This window comes from Mobula birostris, chromosome 5 (genome assembly GCF_030028105.1).
Source record: "Mobula birostris isolate sMobBir1 chromosome 5, sMobBir1.hap1, whole genome shotgun sequence".
Lineage (NCBI taxonomy): Eukaryota > Metazoa > Chordata > Chondrichthyes > Myliobatiformes > Myliobatidae > Mobula > Mobula birostris.
In genome coordinates this window covers 172,149,392-172,168,627 of record NC_092374.1, presented here as the reverse complement: position 1 = coordinate 172,168,627, position 19,236 = coordinate 172,149,392, and positions in this window count along the sequence as shown.

Genomic DNA, 19,236 nt, shown 5'->3' with positions numbered 1-19,236 from the left:
GAAAAGGAGAGAGAAACAGTTGTCACTCCAGATCTGATGCTGCACAGAAAAAAAACACTATAAGATAAGGAACACAATATCCAATAAGTGATGCTAGGTACAGGAGTGTCCGTACTTTAGGTGACTCTGACAGCAAATGATAGAGTAGTGGTGGCTGGGGGTATGGTGAGGTGGGTTGGTAGGTGAAGGTATCGATCAGCCTTACTTCTTCGGGAAAGTAACTGTTTTTGAGTCTGGTGGTTTTGGCATGAATGTTACGTAGCCTTCTCCCTGATGGGAGTGGGACAGGGAGTCCACAAGTAGGGTGGGTGAGGTCCTTCATGATGTTACTGGCTCTTTTCTGGCACCGTTCTGTATACATGTCCTTGATGGCAAATAGGCAGAGGCCAGTGATGTTTTGGGCAGTTTTGACTACTCGTGGAGCCTTCTTGTCCACCGCAGTGCAGTTTCTGTACTATGCAGTGATGCAGCCTGTTAGAATGCTCGCTACTGTGCATCTATAGAATGGCATCAGTATGGATGTGCAAAGTCCAGCTCTCTTCAGCCTCCTCAGAAAGAAGAGGCATTGGTGAGCTTTTTCTGATTGTGTATGACGTGCTGTGGGACCATGAGAGGTGGTGTGAGTTGTGCATTTCCATGAGTCTGAAACTGCTCACAATTTCCACTGCTGTGCCACCAACGTAAAGAGGGGTGTGAGTGATGCGAGTTCTCCTGAAGTCAATAACTATCTCCTTTGTCTTGTTGACATTGAGGAAGAGGTTATTTACTTTGCACCAGGTCTTGAGCTCTTCCACCTTCTCTCTGTAGGCCGTTCCATCATTGTTGGTGATGAGCCTCACCATTGTTGTGTCGTCGGAGAACTCGACAACGTGATGACTCGGGGGTGTTGGGCCGTGTGGTCATGCGCGAGCAGAGTGTACAGCAGTGGCTTCGGCACACAGCCTCGAGGGCACCCATGTTGAGGACGATGGGAGAGAGGAGCGGTTGTGTTTATTCAGAAATACACAACAGTGACAGGCCCTTCTAATCCATGAGCCCACGCTACAATTACATCCATGTGACCAATTAAGCTACTGACATGTACGTCTTTGGAATGTGAGAGGACATATACAAACTCCTTACCGACAGTGGCAGGGATTGAACCCATGTCACTGGCGCTGTAATAGCAATACACTAACCACCACGCTATTGTAGTCTGTCCGACATTTACACCACGCTGTTGTATGTAGTGCAAGGAGCTCCAAAATGGCCATTGGTGCTGAGGTTAAATATTGAGTTTATATCAGATCCTTGTGTGTTAACCAAAGCTAATAAGGGTTATTTGCAAAGTGTGTGATGCTGGTAACAGTGAGAAGAGGCCAACTTGCCACAAAGACTGCTGGAAGAGAATGGATCCATGCAGTGTCAAGAATTTTTGAAAATGTTAAGCATTGTGTGTTCAAAAAGTAAGAAGCGGGAGGTTTTTCTCCCCTCTTAATTTGGCAGGGGGATGGGAACCGGAATGATAGAGCGGAGGAAGGGGAAAACAGAAATAAATCTAAGATAGTGAGCAGTAAAGATGTCAGGAAAGACAGGCAGGTGATGGGGCAAATTTATAGCCATTGGGCTGAGTTGCAGTGAAATCAAAGCAAAAAGTGTCAAATACTGGTCTTAAGGTGTTGTACTTAAATGCACGCAGCATAAGGAATAAGGTGGATGATCTTGTACAGCTACAGATTGGCAGGTATGATATTGTGGCCATCACTGAGACCTGGCTAAAGGATGCATGTCTCTGGGAGCTGAATGTCCAAGGATACACGGTGTATCAGAAGGATAGGAAGGTAGGCAGAGGGGGAGGCGTGGCTTTGTTGGTAAGAAATGATATTAAATCATTAGAAAGAGGTGATATAGGATCGGAAGGTGCAGAATCTTTATGGGTTGAGCTAAGAAATAGCAGGGGTAAAAGGACCCTGATGGCAGTTATTTATAGGCCTCCAAACAGCTGCAGGGTGTGGACTACAAATTACAACTGGAAATAGAAAAGGCTTGTCAGAAGGGCAGTGTTATGATAATTGTGGGGGATTTTAACATGCGAGTAGATTGGGAAAATCAGATCAGCACTGGATCTCAAGAGAGAGAATTTGTAGAATGTCTGCGAGATGGCTTTTTAGAACAGCTTATTGTTGAGCCTACTAGGGGATCGGCTGTACTGGATTGGGTATTGTGTAATGAACCGGAGGTGATTGGAGAGATTAAGGTGAAGGAACCCTTAGGAGGCAGTGGTCATAACATGATTGAGTTCACTGTGAAATTAGAAAAAGAGAAGCCGAAGTCTGATGTGTCGGTATTTCAGTGGAGTAAAGGAAATTACAGTGGCATGAGAGAGGAACTGGCCAAAGTTGACTGGAAAGAGACACTGGCGGGAAAGACAGCAGAGCAGCAGTGGCTGGAGTTTATGCAAGAAATGAGGAATGTGCAAGACAGGTATATCCCAAAAAAGAAGAAATTTTTGAGTGGAAAAAGGATGCAACCGTGGTTGACAAGAGAAGTCAAAGCCAAAGTTAAAGCAAAAGAGAGGGCATACAAGGAAGCAAAAATTAGTGGGAAGAGAGAAGATTGGGAAGTTTTTAAAACCTTACAAAAGGAAACCAAGAAGGTCATTAAAAGAGAAAAGATTAACTATGAAAGGAAGCTAGCAAATAATATCGAAGAGGATACTAAAAGCTTTTTCAAGTATAGAAAGAGTAAAAGACAGGTGAGAGTAGATATAGGACCGATAGAAAATGATGCTGGAGAAATTGTAATGGGAGATGAGGAGATGGCAGAGGAACTGAACAAGTATTTTGCATCAGTCTTCACTGAGGAAGACAGCAGTATACCGGACACTCAAGGGTGGCAGGGAAGAGAAGTGTGCGCAGTCACAATTACGACAGAGAAAGTACTCAGGAAGCTGAATAGGCTAAAGGTAGATAAATCTCCTGGACCAGATGGAATGCACCCTCGTGTTCTGAAGGAGGTAGCTGTGGAGATTGCGGAGGCATTAGCGATGATCTTTCAAAAGTCGATAGATTCCGGCATGGTTCCGGAGGACTGGAAGATTGCAAATGTCACTCCGCTATTTAAGAAGGGGGCAAGGAAGCAAAAAGGAAATTATAGACCTGTTAGCTTGACATCCGTGGTTGGGAAGTTGTTGGAGTCGATTGTCAAGGATGAGGTTACAGAGTACCTGGAGGCATATGACAAGATAGGCAGAACTCAGCATGGATTCCTTAAAGGAAAATCCTGCCTGACAAACCTATTACAATTTTTTGAGGAAATTACCAGTAGGCTAGACAAGGGAGATGCAGTGGATGTTGTATATTTGGATTTTCAGAAAGCCTTTGACAAGGTGCCACACGTGAGGCTACTTAACAAGATAAGAGCCCATGGAATTACGGGAAAGTTACATACGTGGATAGAGCGTTGGCTGATTGGCAGGAAACAGAGAGTGGGAATAAAGGGATCCTATTCTGGTTGGCTGCCGGTTACCAGTGGTTTTCCGCAGGAATCAGTGTTGGGGCCGCTTCTTTTTACATTGCACATCAACGATTTAGATTATGGAATAGGTGGCTTTGTGGCTAAGTTTGCTGATGATACGAAGATAGGTGGAGGGGCCGGTAGTGCTGAGGAAACGGAGAGTCTGCAGAGAGACTTGGATAGTTTGGAAGAATGGGCAGAGAAGTGGCAAATGAAGTACAATGTTGGAAAGTGTATGGTTATGCACTTTGGCAGAAAAAATAAACGGGCAGACTATTATTTAAATGGGGAAAGAATTCAAAGTTCTGAGATGCAACGGGACTTGGGAGTCCTCGTACAGGATAGCCTTAAAGTTAACCTCCAGGTTGAGTCAGTAGTGAGGAAGGCGAATGCAATGTTGGCATTTATTTCTAGAAGAATAGAGTATAGGAGCAGGGATGTGATGTTGAGGCTCTATAAGGCGCTGGTGAGACCTGTGGGCAGTTTTGGTCTCCTTATTTTAGAAAGGATGTGCTGACGTTGGAGAGAGTACAGAGAAGATTCACTAGAATGATTCCGGGAATGAGAGGGTTAACATATGAGGAACATTTGTCCGCTCTTGGACTGTATTCCTTGGAGTTTAGAAGAATGGGGGGAGACCTCATAGAAATATTTCGAATGTTAAAAGGCATGGATAGAGTGGATGTGGCAAAGTTGTTTCCCATGATGGGGGAGTCTAGTACGAGAGGGCATGACTTAAGGATTGAACGGCGCCCTTTCAGAACAGAAATGCGAAGAAATTTTATTAGTCAGAGGGTGGTGAATCTATGGAATTTGTTGCCACGGGCAGCAGTGGAGGCCAAGTCATTGGGTGTATTTAAGACAGAGATTGATAGGTATCTGAGCAGCCAGGGCATCAAAGGTTATGGTGAGAAGGCAGGGGAGTGGGACTAAATAGGAGAAAATGGATCAGCTCATGATAAAATGGTGGAGCAGACTCGATGGGCCGAATGGCCTACTTCTGCTCCTTTGTCTTATGGTCTTAATTACGCTGCTGTATTTTTTTTATCCTGATATTTTGGAGTCTGGTTTTCCATTCGGAAAATTTTTATAGGATGAGATAAGAAGTAAAGCAGGTGAGAGTCACTCTGAAGGGAAAAATACCGTACGTATGAGACACAAGAGACTGCAGATGCTGGAATCTAAAGCAACAAACAATCTGCTTTGTTACACCATACACGCGATCCTTGTTTCTAAAAGACAATAGAAGGTGAGGCTTTTGAATATGCTAATCCCTGGTGGTAAATGGAATTGGAATACAGATTAGTTTGTTGGTTCTGACTCCAGGTGAGGTATAGCAATACTAACAATTGTACATCTTCTAACACCCTTCAGTTTGTCTTAAAACAGGCTTGAGTCAATTGAATTGTTATTAAAATATTCTACTGTTTCTGACAAAGGTGGTAGCTTGTTTGTTAATATTGGAGCTCACAGCAAAGTGCTAGAATTGTTTGCTGAGGGATAAATATTGAACAGAAGGATCAAGGGAATGTTCCTGGACTTCATTGTCATTCATCTGCAAACAAACTCTCATTCCCTCCCATCTGTAGGACAGCCTCTGCCCCTCAGTACTGTACAGGACTATCAGACTTTGGTACTGGGGTTTGAACCAACCACCATCTGGTTAAGCAGCAAGAGTATTACTGGACAAACCATAACCGAATCCCCTGTGAGATCAATGGAGGATGGAGGACTGGGGTGTATCCTCATTAACACATCTGTTTTAATGTCCTACAATGAAATTGCACGGAATGGGAGATGGGGTGCAAGTGACTAGGCTTTGTGGGGCTGGTGGAGGCATTACAAGCTTATGATGTCTGATGAGAGTATGTACAGGCCACCCAGTGTGGCAGCTTCTACAGTCTGTGCGTCTACTGTACTGCCCTGAGCCCCATCCTCACCTTCACTCTTACTCTGAACCCCATCCTCATCCTCACTCCAAGCCCTTATCCTCACCATGACATCACTGATGGTCAACATCTCTCACCGTACAACTTCAATGGCCACTGCTGATGTTTCTGTTTCCTTCCCTGAGCCCTGGGGTCGGGAAGGAGGGAGGGGAAGGCATGAAACAATGCATTGTCATTTTGGGGGACTTTAACCAAGTTAGCTTGAAAAAGCCTCTAAATAATTATCACCAACAAATCACCTGAAGTACCAGAGGCACCAACACAATGGACCACAGTTACTCCACCATCACGAACGCTTACTGTTTTATCTCACACCCAGACTTTGAAAAGTTTGATTACCTTTGCTGTACTTCTGCTCCCTGAGTACTGTATAGCAAAGACTGAAGACTGCAGCATCAGCAGTGAGGACCATGAAGATATGGACAAGGAAGACTCAGGAGCTCTTACATGACTGCTTTGAATCGGTGGACTCGACTGTATTCAGGGACTCAATGTCGAGCCTGAATGAGTATTCCACAACTGGCACTGATTTCATTAAAACCTGTGTGGATGTGTGTGTGTGTGCCTATGAAAACATACTCAAATCAAAAGCTGTAGATGAATCAGAACCAAGTTAGGAAAACTTGTGATGTGAAATTTGTTAACTTAGCAGCAGCAGTTCAATGCAATACATAATATGGAAGAGAAAAAAAAATCAATTACAGTATATGTATATTGAATACATTTTTTTAAATGTGCAAAAAACAAATACTGTGTATTAAAAAAAGTGAGGTAGTGTCCAAGGGTTCAATGTCCATTCAGGAGTTGGATGGCAGAGGGGAAGAAGCTGTTCCTGAACTGCTGAGTGTGTGCCTTCAGGCTTCTGTACCTCCTCCCTGATGGTAGGAATGAGAAAAGGGTATGCCCTTTGTGCTGGGGGTCCTTAATAATGGAAGCTGCCTTTCTGAGACACCACTCCTTGAAGATATCTGGATACTTTGTAACCTAGTACCCAAGATGGAGCTGACTAGATTTACAACCCTCTGCAGCTTCTTCCGGTCCTGTGCAGTAGCCCCCACCCCCCATAACAGACAGTGATGCAGCCTGTCAGAATGCTCTCCACAGTACATCTATAGAAGTTTTTGAGTGTATTTGTTGACATGCCAAATCTCTTCAGACTCCTAATGAAGTATAGCCACTGTCTTGCCTTCTTTATAACTACATCGATATGTTGGGCCCAGGTTAGATCCTGAGAGATCTTGACATCCAGGAACTTGAAACTGCTCACTCTTCACTTCTGATCCCTCTATGAGGATTGGTATGTGTTCCTTCGTCTTACCCTTCCTGAAGTCCAGAATGAGCTCTTTCATCTTACTGATGTTGAGTGCCAGGTTGTTGCTGCAGCACCATTCCACTAGTTGGCATATCTCACTCCTGTACTCCCTCTAGTCACCATCTGAGATTCTACCAACGATGGTTGTATCATCAGCAAATTTATAGTTGGTATTTGAGTCGTGCCTAGCCGCACAGTCATGTACATTAGAAAGTAGAGCAGTGGGCTAAACACACCCCTGAGGTGTGCCAGTGTTGATCATCAGCGAGGAGGAGATGTTATCACCAATCCGCACAGACTGTGGTCTTCCAGTTAGGAAATCGAGGATCCAATTGCAGAGGGAGGTACAGAGACCCAGGTTCTGCAATTTCTCAGTCAGGATTGTGGGAATGATGGTATTAAATGCTGAGCTACAGTCGATGAACAGCATCCTAATGTAGGTGTTTGTGTTATCCAGGTGGTCTAAAGCCATGTGGAGAGCCATTGTGATTGAGTCTGCCATTGACCTATTGTGGCGATAGGCAAGTTGCGATGAGTCCAGGCCCTTGCAGGAGTTCAGTCTAGTCATGACCAACCTCTCAAAGCATTTCATCACTGTTGATGTGAGTGCTACTGGGCAATAGTCACTAAGGCAGCCCACATTATTCTTCTTAGGCACTAGTATAATTGTTGCCTTTTTGAAGCAAGTGGGGATTTTCACCCGTAACAATGAGAGGTTGAAAATGTCCTTGAATACTCCCACCAGTTGGTTGGCATAGGTTTTCAGAGCCTTACCAGGTACTCCATTGGGACCTTCCGCCTTGCGAGGGTTCACTCTCTTTAATGACAGCCTATCATTGGCCTCTGAGACAGAGATCACAGGGTCATCAGGTGCAGCAGGGATCTTCACAGCTGTAGTTGTGTTCTCCCTTTCAAAGTGTGCACAGAAGGTGTTGAGTTCATCTGGTATGAAGCATTGCTGCCATTCATGCTATTGGTGTTCTCATAGGAACCTCATGCAGGAGGTTCATAGTCTGCTGAGGGCTAGATCTGTGGCATTCAAATCTGATGACCCAGGATGATACAAGTAAATCTGGTGCAACTTATGGAGGGCCATCTCAAGAGCAAAGGAACAGCTCTGAATGAGGTTAGAGGCAGAATCGGATGCACGTAAACCCTGGCAGGTTTTCAGGCCATTACTTTCTGCAAAGTGAAGCTTATCATCATGAATGGCAGTGTTGCCTCACTCCCAGGTGACCTCAACGCCTTTTATGCACCGCTTTGACTATGAGGATCCCTGCAGCACCCAGTAACATTGTGATCTCTGTCTTGGAGGCCGATGTCAGGCTGTCTTGTAAGAGGGTGACAGGCTCTGAAGGAGTACCTGGTAGGACTCTGTCAGCCAACTGGTGGGAGTATTAAAAGACATGTTCTATCTCTCTTTGCCACAGTCGGAACTTCCCACCTGCTTCAAAAAGGCAACAAGTATATCAGTGCCAAAGAAGAGCAGGGTGATCTGCCCGAATGACTATCGTCCAAGATATCGTCACCATACAACACTCCCTCAGTCACCATCTTCCAGATAACCCACAAAAATGTCTATTTTACTTCTTTTATGTCTGCTTTTCATCTTCAATGTGTTTCTAGGACTGTAAGGACCTGTGCTTTACAGTCTGGAGATCAACTGAATGACCCAGCGCTTTGTTGTCTCTGAGAAGGTTCCAGGATGTGAGCGTGTATTTGGATAACCTCGACTTAGGTACAGGGTGAGAGCTGAAGTTCAACTCCATTTTGCAGATTAAAGAGTCAAGGAAGATTGAGACATCAAACCGAATGCGGAAGGCGAGTGAGGGTTCAGTGACGACTGCCCTCCTTTCAATCACTGCTGGAGAAGGAGTCTAGGTGGCTCACTGTGGCAGGCGGGTGGGCCTCTGTACTCACGAGATATCTCTTCGTTGATGCAGGAGGATGTTATCGTCATTCTGTGTTATGGACTATGGACTTTTTCAGACGTATGGTTTTTATGTTGCGAGTTTTTTGCCTGCTCCTTTCCATTTTGTTGTGCGACAGGAAGGGTTCGGGGGGATTGATGTTCTTGTTGTGATTTGTTAGTTTTTTGTGCGGGGTAGGGGGCGGTTTGAGTGGGGGTTAATGTTCTTGTGTTTTAGTTTTTTTGTGTGGGGTGGGGGGGTTGGGGGGGGTTAATATTCTTATGTTTTGTTAGTTTTTTGTTCCGTTTGGGGAGGTTAATGTTCTTCTGTTTTGTTCGTTTTTTGTGTGGAGTGAGAGGGGTTTGGGGGATTGGGGTTGATGTTCTTGTTGTGTTTTGTTAGTTTTTTGTCCAGGATGAGGGGGAGTTTGGGAGGAGGTTGATGTTACATAGAAACATAGAAAAACTACAGCACAATACAGGCCCTTCAGCCCACAATGCTGTGCTGAACATGTACTTACTTTAGAAATTACCTAGGGTTACCCATAGCCCTCTATTTTTCTAAGCTCCATGTACCTGTCCAGGAGTCTCTTAAAAGACCCTATTGTATCCGCTTCCACCACTGTCACCGGCAGCCCATTCCACGCACTCACTACTCTCTGCATAAAAAAACTTACCCCTGACATCTCCTCTGCACCTATTTCCAAGCACCTTCAAACTATGCCCTCTCATGCTAGCCATTTCATCCCTGGGAAAAAGCTTCTGACTATCCACATGACCAGTGCCTCTTACCATTTTATACACCTCTATCAGGTCACCTCTCATCCTCCATCGCTCCAAGGAGAAAAGGCCGGGTTCACTCAAACTATTCTCATAAGGCATGCTCCCCAATCCAGGTAACATCCTTGTAAATCTCCTCTGCACCCTTTCTATGGTTTCCATATCCTTCCTGTAACGAGGTGACCGGAATTGAGCACAGTACTCCAAGTGGGGTCTGACCAGGGTCCTATATAGCTGCAACATTACCTCTTGGCTCTTGAACTCAATCCCAAAGTTGATGAAGACACTGTATGCCTTCTTTACCACACGGACAACATGCGTAGCAGCTTTGAGTGTCCTCTGGACTCAGACCCAAAGATCCCTCCGATCCTCCACACTGCCAAGAGTCTTACCATTAATACTATATTCTGCCATCATATTTGACCTACCAAATTGAACCACCTCATATTTATCTGGGTTGAACTCCATCTGCCACTTATCAGCCCTTACATTCTCAATAAGCCTTGTATGGGGTACCTTATCAAATGCCTTGCTGAAATCCATATACACTACATCTACTACTCTAACTTCATCAATGTGTTTAGTCACATCCTCATAAAATTCAATCAGGCTCATAAGGGACGACCTCCCTTTGACAAAGCCATGCTGACTTTTCCTAATCATATTATGCCTCTCCAAATGTTCATAAATCCTGCCTGTCAGGATCTTCTCCATCAACTTACTAACCACTGAAGTAAGACTCATTGGGTCTATAATTTCCTGGGCTATCTCACCTCCTTTTCTTGAATAAGGGAACAACATCTGCAGCCCTCCAATCGTCCAGAACCTCTCCCATCCCCATTAATGATGCAAAGATCATTGCCAGAGGCTCAGCAATCACCTCCCTCACCTCCCACAGTAGCGTGGGGTATATCTGTCCGGTCCAGGTGACTTATTCAACTTGATGCTTTGCAAAAGCTCCAGCATATCCTCTTTCTTAATGCCAATATGCTCAAGCTTTTCAGTCCACTGTAAGTCATTCCTACAATCACCAAGATCTTTTTCTATAGTGAATACTGAAGCAAAGTATTCATTAAGTACCTACGCAACCTCTTCCGGTTCCGTACACACTTTTCCACTGTCACTCTTGATTGGTCCTATTCTGTCACGTCTTATCCTCTTGCGCTTCACATACTTGTAGAATGCCTTGGGGTTTTCCTTAATCCTGCTCGCCAAGGCCTTCTACACCAAGGTTTGGGAGGGTTGTTGTTCTTGTTGTTTTTTGTTAGTTTTTTTTCTGTGGGGTGAGGGGGGGTTTGGGGGGGGATTGATGTTCTTGTGTTTTATTAGTTTTTTGTGGGGGGAGTGTGTGTGTTTGGGATGTTGATGTTCTTGTGTTTTGTTAGTTTTTTGTGGGGGGTGACGGGGGTTTGGGGGGGTTGATATTCTTGTGTTTTATTAGTTTTTTGTGGGGGGTGACGGGGGTTTGGGGGGGTTGATGTTCTTGTGTTTGGTTAGTTTTTTGTGGGGGGTGACGGGGGTTTGGGGGGGTTGATGTTCTTGTGTTTTGTTAGTTTTTTGTGGGGGGTGACGTGGCTTTGGGGGGTTGATGTTCTTGTGTTTTGTTAGTTTTTTGTGGGGGGTGACGGGGGGGTTTGGGGGGGTTGATGTTCTTGTGTTTTGTTAGTTTTTTGTGGGGGGTGAGGGGGGGTTTGGGGGTTTGATGTTCTTGTATTTTGTTAGTTTTTTGTGGGGGATGACGGGGGTTTGGGGGGGTTGATGTTCTTGTGTTTTGTTAGTTTTTTGTGGGGGGTGAGGGGGGTTTGGGGGGTTGATGTTCTTGTGTTTTGTTAGTTTTTTGTGGGGGGTGAGGGGGGTTTGGGGGGGTTGATGTTCTTGTGTTTTGTTAGTTTTTTGTGGGGGGTGACGGGGGTTTGGGGGGGTTGATGTTCCTGTGTTTTGTTACTTTTTTGTGGGGGGTGATGGGGGGGTTTGGGGGGGGTTGATGTTCTTGTGTTTTGTTAGTTTTTTGTGGGGGGTGACGGGGATTTGGGGGGGGTTGATGTTCTTGTGTTTTGTTAGTTTTTTGTGGGGGGTGAGGGGGGGTTTGGGGGGGTTGATGTTCTTGTGTTTTGTTAGTTTTTTGTGGGGGGTGACGGGGATTTGGGGGGGTTGATGTTCTTGTGTTTTGTTAGTTTTTTGTGGGGGGTGACGGGGCTTTGGGGGGTTGATGTTCTTGTGTTGTGTTAGTTTTTTGTGGGGGGTGAGGGGGGGTTTGGGGGGTTGATGTTCTTGTGTTTTGTTAGTTTTTTGTGGGGGGTGACGGGGGTTTGGGGGGGTTGATGTTCCTGTGTTTTGTTAGTTTTTTGTGGGGGTTGACGGGGGGTTTGGGGGGTTGATGTTCTTGTGTTTTGTTAGGTTTTTGTGGGGGGTGACGGGGGTTTGGGGGGGGTTGATGTTCTTGTGTTTTGTTAGTTTTTTGTGGGGGGTGACGGGGGTTTGGGGGGGTTGATGTTCTTGTGTTTTGTTAGTTTTTTGTGGGGGGTGACGGGGGTTTGGGGGGGTTGATGTTCTTGTGTTTTGTTAGTTTTTTGTGGGGGGTGACGGGGGTTTGGGGGGGTTGATGTTCTTGTGTTTTGTTAGTTTTTTGTGGGGGGGGTGACGGGGGTTTGGGGGGGTTGATGTTCTTGTGTTTTGTTAGTTTTTTGTGGGGGGTGAGGGGGGGTTTGGGGGGTTGATGTTCTTGTGTTTTGTTAGGTTTTTGTGGGGGGTGACGGGGGTTTGGGGGGGTTGATGTTCTTGTGTTTTGTTAGTTTTTTGTGGGGGGGTGAGGGGGGTTTGGGGGGGTTGATGTTGTTGTGTTTTGTTAGTTTTTTGTGGGGGGTGACGGGGTTTGGGGGGGTTGATGTACTTGTGTTTTGTTAGTTTTTTGTGGGGGGTGTGGGGGGGTTTGGGGGGGGTTGATGTTCTTGTGTTTTGTTAGTTTTTTGTGGGGGGTGAGGGGGTGTTTGGGGGGATTGATGTTCTTGTGTTTTGTTAGTTTTTTGTTTGGGGAGAGTGGGTGTTTGGAGGGGTTGATGTTCTTGTGTTTTGTTAGTTTTTTGTGGGGGGTGAGGGGGGGTTTGGGGGGGTTGATGTTTTTGTGTTTGTTAGTTTTTTGTGGGGGGTGACGGGGGTTTGGGGGAGTTGATTTTCTTGCGTTTTGTTAGTTTTTTGTGGGGTGCGAGGTGGGCTTTGGGGGGGTTGATGTTCTTGTATTTTGTTAGTTTTTTGTGGGGGGTGAGGGGGTGTTTGGGGGGGTTGATGTTCTTGTGCTTTGTTAGTTTTTTGTGCGGGGTGAGGTGGGTCTCGGGATTGATCTTGCATTTTGTTAGTTTTTTGTGGGTTTGAGGGGGTTTGGGGGGGGTTGATATTCTTGCATTTTTTGCAGGGGAGGGGAGTTTGGGTTTGATGATTGGGATTCGGTTCTTTTTTTAGTACATTTGGTGCGTTTGTTGTTTCTGTTTGCGTGACTTTCATATTCCTTCTTTGTTTGGTGGCTATCTGGAGGAGACGATTCTCAGAGTTGTATATGGATATTTACTTTGATAATAAATGAATGATTGAACCTTTGAACCAGTATAACTGACATCTACAGTGATGAAGTGCTTTGAGAGGTTGGTTATGGCTAGAATCAACTGCTGTCTCGGCAAGAACCTGGACCCACTGCAATTTGCCTCTCGCTGCAATAGATCTACGGCGGGTATGATCTCATTGACTCTTCACACGGCATTGGATCACCTGGACAATACTCATACTTGTGTCAGGCTGCTGTTCGCTGATTACCGCTCAGCTTTTAATACAATCATTTCTACAGTTCTGATCAAGAAGCTCCAAAACTTTGGTTTCTGTAGCTCCCTCTGCAACTGGATCCTTGACTTCCTAACTGAAAGACCACAGTCTGTGTGCATCAGAAGTAACATCTCCATTTTGCTACAGTCAACACTGGCACATCTCAGGTATGTGTGCTTAGCCCACTGCTCTACTCTGTCTACACCCATGACTGTGTGCTAGGCGCAGCTCAAATGCCATCTATAAATTTGCTGACGACACAACTATTGGCCGAATTTCACCACTATTGGCTACAGGAATGAGATATTCCAGCTATTTGGGTGGTGTCACAGCAATAACCTTGCCCTCAACATCAGTAAGACCAAAAAACTGATTGTGGACTTCATAAAAGAGTAAGTCAAGGGAAAACACACCAATCTTCATAGAGGGATCAGAAGTGGAGAGAGTGAGAAATTTCCAGTTTCTGGGTGTCAATATCTCCGAGGATTTGTCCTGGGCCCAACATATCGATGCAGCCACAAAGAAGGCACAACAGTGTGTACGTTTCATTTGGAGTTTGAGGAGATTTGGAATGTCACCAAAGACATTCACAAATTTCTCCAGCTGTACTGTGGAGAGCATTCTGACTGGCTGCATCACCGTGTGGTACTGCACTGCACAGGATAAGGTGCACAGAGAGTTGTAAACTCAGTCAGCTCCATCATGGGCACTATCCTCTGTAGTATCCAGGACACCTTCAAGGAGTGGTGCCTCAGAAAGGAGACTCCCATCATTAGGGAGCCTCATCACCCAGGACATGCCTTCTTCTCATTGCTGTCATCAGGAAGGAGGTACAGGAGCCTGAAAACACACACTCAGCAATTCAGAATCAGCTTCTTCCCCTCCGCCAATGATCTCTGAATGGACATTGATCCCGTGAGCACCACTTCACTCCACTTCTATTCTTATTTTTGCGCCACGTATTTAATCTAACTATTAAAAACTATATATATATATATATATATACTTACTTACTGTAATTCAGGTTTTTTCAATTACTATGTATTGAATTGTATTGCTGACACAAAGTCAGCACATTTTACAACAGCCACTGGTGATATTAAACCTGATTCTGATTTACAAGATCAACACATGAATAACAATTGAGCCTGGATTTGTCAGCTCAGACCTCTTGCTGTCAGAATCAGATGCATACTTTGAAAGGGAGAATAACGCTTCACCTGTGCAAATCCCCACGATGTACAGTGATTTCTGTCTCAGAGGCCAATATCAGAATATCCTACAAGAGGGTGAACTCTTGCAAGGTGTCAGGCCCCAGTGGTATACCTGGCAGGGCACTGATAAGCTGTGCCAACCAACTGGGGGGGCATTCAAGGACATCTTCAAACTCTCACTGCTGCCATCGGACATTCCCAACTACTTCAAGAGGGCAGCAATCTTACCAGTGTCAAGTGTTAGGGGCCATAGTTTTAAAGGGAAGAGAGGGAAAGTTTAAGGGAGACATGTGGGGTAAGCTTTTTACACAGGGTGCCTGGAACAAGCTGCCAGGGATGTCGGCGGAAGCTGATACAATAACATTTAAGAGGCATTTAGACTTGATCCTCCAGCATTTTGTGTTTTGCTCAAGATTTGCAGCAGCTGCATAAGCTGTTGTGTTTAGAATCCCCTCCATAGATGCTGCCTGACTTGCTGAGTTCCTCCAGTAGTTTGTGTATGAGGCACATGAACAGGCAGGGAATGATGGAATATGGATCATGGGCAGGCAGATTGGATTGGTTTAAGTTAAGCTCATCATAGCTCAATCCAGATAAGTATGAGGTGGTTCATTTTGGTAGGTCAAATATGATGGCAGAATATAGTATTAATGGTAAGACTCTTGGCAGTGTGGAGGATCAGGGAGATCTTGGGGTCTGAGTCCACAGGACACTCAAAGCTGCAGGTTGACTCTGTGGTTAAGAAAGCATACGGTGTATTGGCCTTCATCAACCGCGGGATTGAGTTTATGAGCCGAGAGGTAATGTTGCAGCTATATAGGACCCTGGTCAGACCCCACTTGGAGTACTGTGCTCAATTCTCGTCACCTCACTACAGGAAGGATGTGGAAACCATAGAAAGGGTGCAGAAGAGATCTACAAGGATTTTGCCTGGATTGGGGAATATGCCTTATGAGAATAGATTGAGTGAACTCAGCTTTTTCTCCTTGGAGCGACAGAGGATGAGAGGTGACCTGATAGAGGTGTACAAGATAATGAGAGGCACTGATCGTGTGGATAGTCAGAGGCTTTTTCCCAGGGTTGAAATGGTTAGCACAAGAGGGCATAGTTTTAAGGTGCTTGGAAGTAGGTACAGAGGAGATGTCAGAGGTAAGTTTTTTAATGAGAGAGTGGTGAGTGTGTGCAATGGGCTGCCGGCGACGGTGGTCGAGGCGGATACAACAGGGTCTTTTAATAGACTCCTGGACAGGTACATGGAGCTTAGAAAAATAGAGGGCTACGGGTAACCCTAGTAATTTCTAAGGTAAGGACATGTTTGGCACAACTTTATGGGCCGAAGGGCCTGTATTATGCTGTAGGTATTCTATGTTTCTTTCTTCTTAAATCTTTTTATTAATTTTTCAAAATTACAAACTCAATAACAAAGTTGGTACACAGAGATTGGAAAAATGTTCATCAGCATATATAAGATGAATCTTAAGTAACACAGATACAAAAGACTTCCAAACTCATAATGAGATTAAACATTAAAAAAGAAATAAAAAGAAAAAAAATATATAAACAAAAAGAACCCCAAAAGAAAAAAAAACCCAAGGAAAAAAAACAAAACAGGGCTAGACCAACAGCTTATATCGGACATGTTCAATAATGTCGTTAACTCCGCTCCTCTCAGCATATAATTTAAGTTTAGAAAAAAGATTCGGAAAGGTCAGATTACATCATATGAAAATGTTGCATAAAAGGTTTCCAAGTTTCTTCAAATTTAACCGAAGGGTCAAAAATATCACTTCTAATTTTTTCCAAATTTAAACTTAATATGGTTAGGTTTTCTATGTTTCTATCATGGTTGAACCAGACTTCATGGGCTAGGGGGCCTGTTCCTGTGCTGTGCTGTCCTGTGTACTATGATCTACTTCCTGGAGACAAATGAGACTGTGGCTGCTGGAACCAGCAAGTTGAGCTCATCTGTAGGAACAAAAGGACTGATGTGATGGTTCAACATGTAATGTCGGCAGTTCCCTTCACCCCTCAGATGCTGCTCGACCAGCTGAGTTCCTCCATCAGTTGTATTTTGTGTTTGTTTAATTTCCTTGCTACCTTAGTGTCTAAGAGGGAGGTAACATGATATCACAGTGCCACACAGGTATGATTACCCTGACTCATTTAATTATAGTCACAGCCTGTTTCTACTTCGCTGGGAGTTTGACATAACTGATCATTTCATGAAGTGCTTATGTGTCATCTCATTAGTCTCTGTTATTATTTTCAATCTTCCACAGCATAGTTACGCTTTGATTATCTATTCTATGCTTTGATTCTTGATTTCAACAGAACAGAGGTCCTTTTAGTTCCCGTAACCTCACCTACTGTCGTCACACAAGGAAACCATTCAGTCCGTCATGCTTGTGACTTTTAGGAACTCTGCAATTAGTACCATGCTCATGCCCCTGCTTCGATGTCCCTGTAATTTCTTCTTCAATTTCCTGTTTGACCTGTTTCTATCACATTCCATACTCCCAATACAGTGACATTTCTTATCTAGTGATATGGCTTCACTCCAGCTCCACTGTGTCTGATGTTGCTGAGTGCTGTCAAGTATTTATCAACTCATGGTTATCCTATGGATAGTGTCATTGTCCATAAGGGTTTTCGTGGCACTTTACAGAAGTAGATTGCCAGGCCTTTCTTCCGTGCAGATACTGCTGCTGCCCAGGTTGGGAGCTGGCCGGATTCGAACTCAGGACCATCTGCCTCGAAGTCCAGTACTGATGTCACCACACCCACCAGCCAGCCCGTGGGTCGGATTAACACTCCGCAAATCAGATTTATTTGTAATCAAATGTTTTATATTGAGTTTTCAGTAATAGGTGTGACCGGCAAGGTCAACATATATTGCCCATCCTTAAATATCCTTGAGAAGGTCAGGGTGAGCTGCCTTTAACTGCTAGAGTTGCTCATGTGGTGCATGAGAGTAGACCCAGCAATAATATACAGAGATATATTTCAAGTCCGATGGTGTGTGATTTGGAGAAATTTTGGATTGTAGTGCACTTTCTTTGCTGAGTGGTAGAGGTGATGAGCTTAGCTGGTGCTGTTGGCTACCCCGAACAATCAATCACTGGAGCACGTTGCATCCATGGGATCTAACCTTCCAGCATTTCTGTGGGATTTGCTCCCTTTCCTCTTGAAATTTTCAATTCACTGTGAAAAAAAAAACTTGGCAGGTCCAGTAGCATCTGTGGGAGGAAAGGAATCGATGGTTATTTGGGTAGAAATCATGTGTCAGGATTTCAATGAGTCCTGACACGGCTTCCACCCAAAATGTTGACAATTATTTTCCCTCCCACAGATCCTGTTTCACCAATTTGAGTTTTTCTAACACATTGCTTGTTGCTCTGTATTCCAGCATCTCCGTATACCTCTTCTGAAGAGGTTGGGATGGCAGGAGGGAGATATTACAAAACCTGCTACTTGGTCTGTCAACCTTAACCAGAATGGTAGATTGAAACGTGGAGGGTATTCTTGAGTTAGAACTGATCACCTGGAGAATAGAGACAACTGTATGTCATCCATAACCCATCCATGACCCCAATCTTCACTTTAGTCCTTAACCTCAATTGACTTCAACCGTGAGGCAGATTCCCCCAATTTTGATATCCCCAACTCAACACTTGATTGAGGTGAGACTGAATGAGTGGAGCTGGTAAATTACATGGAGACTCCAGGATTGATAGACTGATCTTCAGGGCACTTTTCATTTTTCCACAACACTACTTATAATTCAGTAGTTTTAAGTGGGAAAGAGTGTCACTTATGGCTGGTCCATTCAGTCAAAAAGAAGGTATTTGTTTTTCCATTCCCTCCATTTGAGAAGTTGGGATGAAAGGAGGGAGATACCACAACACTAGTTGGAGCAAGGTGACTGGAGTAATGACATTCCCTCGGTTGGTACGTGTTGAGAATCATTTGTAACTGGTAACAAGATTTCTCTCTCCAATTGCGCTTAAGAATTAGGATGTTACTGCAAACGCTGAAAATAGATAGATAGACAGATATACTTTATTATTCCCGAGGAAATTTGTTTTCCTTGTGAAATTGTGTAAAAAATTATCATCCCTATTTTGTCTGGAAGTCGAATTATTGGAGGGAGAGTGGTTTGGACAGCTTTTGAACTACTTTCATTACAAATAATACATGAATACCACACAGAAGCAGCAGGTGCAGAAAGAATGCCTGGAAGATCACTGGGGATACTGGTCTCCCCAACCATAAACTGTTTCCGTCTGGCAAACGCTACCGCAGCGTTAAAGCCAGGACAGCTTCTTTCTACAACCCATTAGACTTTTAAATCCACAAGTCTGTACATTGCAACGGAGTCATAACGCAAAGATTTTTACTCCCTCACATTGTGGGATGGATGTAAGATTTAAATAAGTTCTAAATTCTAGAGATTGTGGAAACGTGCCTACAAAAGCTCACTCGCAACAAGGCATTGTTATATATTCGAGGAATCGCGATTGGAAACGGTGGGACTAAGTGTAATAGAAAGGTTCACATGGAGGAAAGGGCAGGGAGTTGGGTGTCCACAGAGGGTCCGGAAATGCAGGACAAATGTTCCTACGATCTCCATAGTGTGAAGAGTCCTTTCCGGGACCCCGGAGCGGGACGGAGCTCCCTCTCTCAGGTGCAGTGCCGCCCTGTCAGTGGATGCCAGCCCCCCCGGTAGGCACCTCCCCGATACCGCCCCAGCCCTCGCAGTCCCCGTCC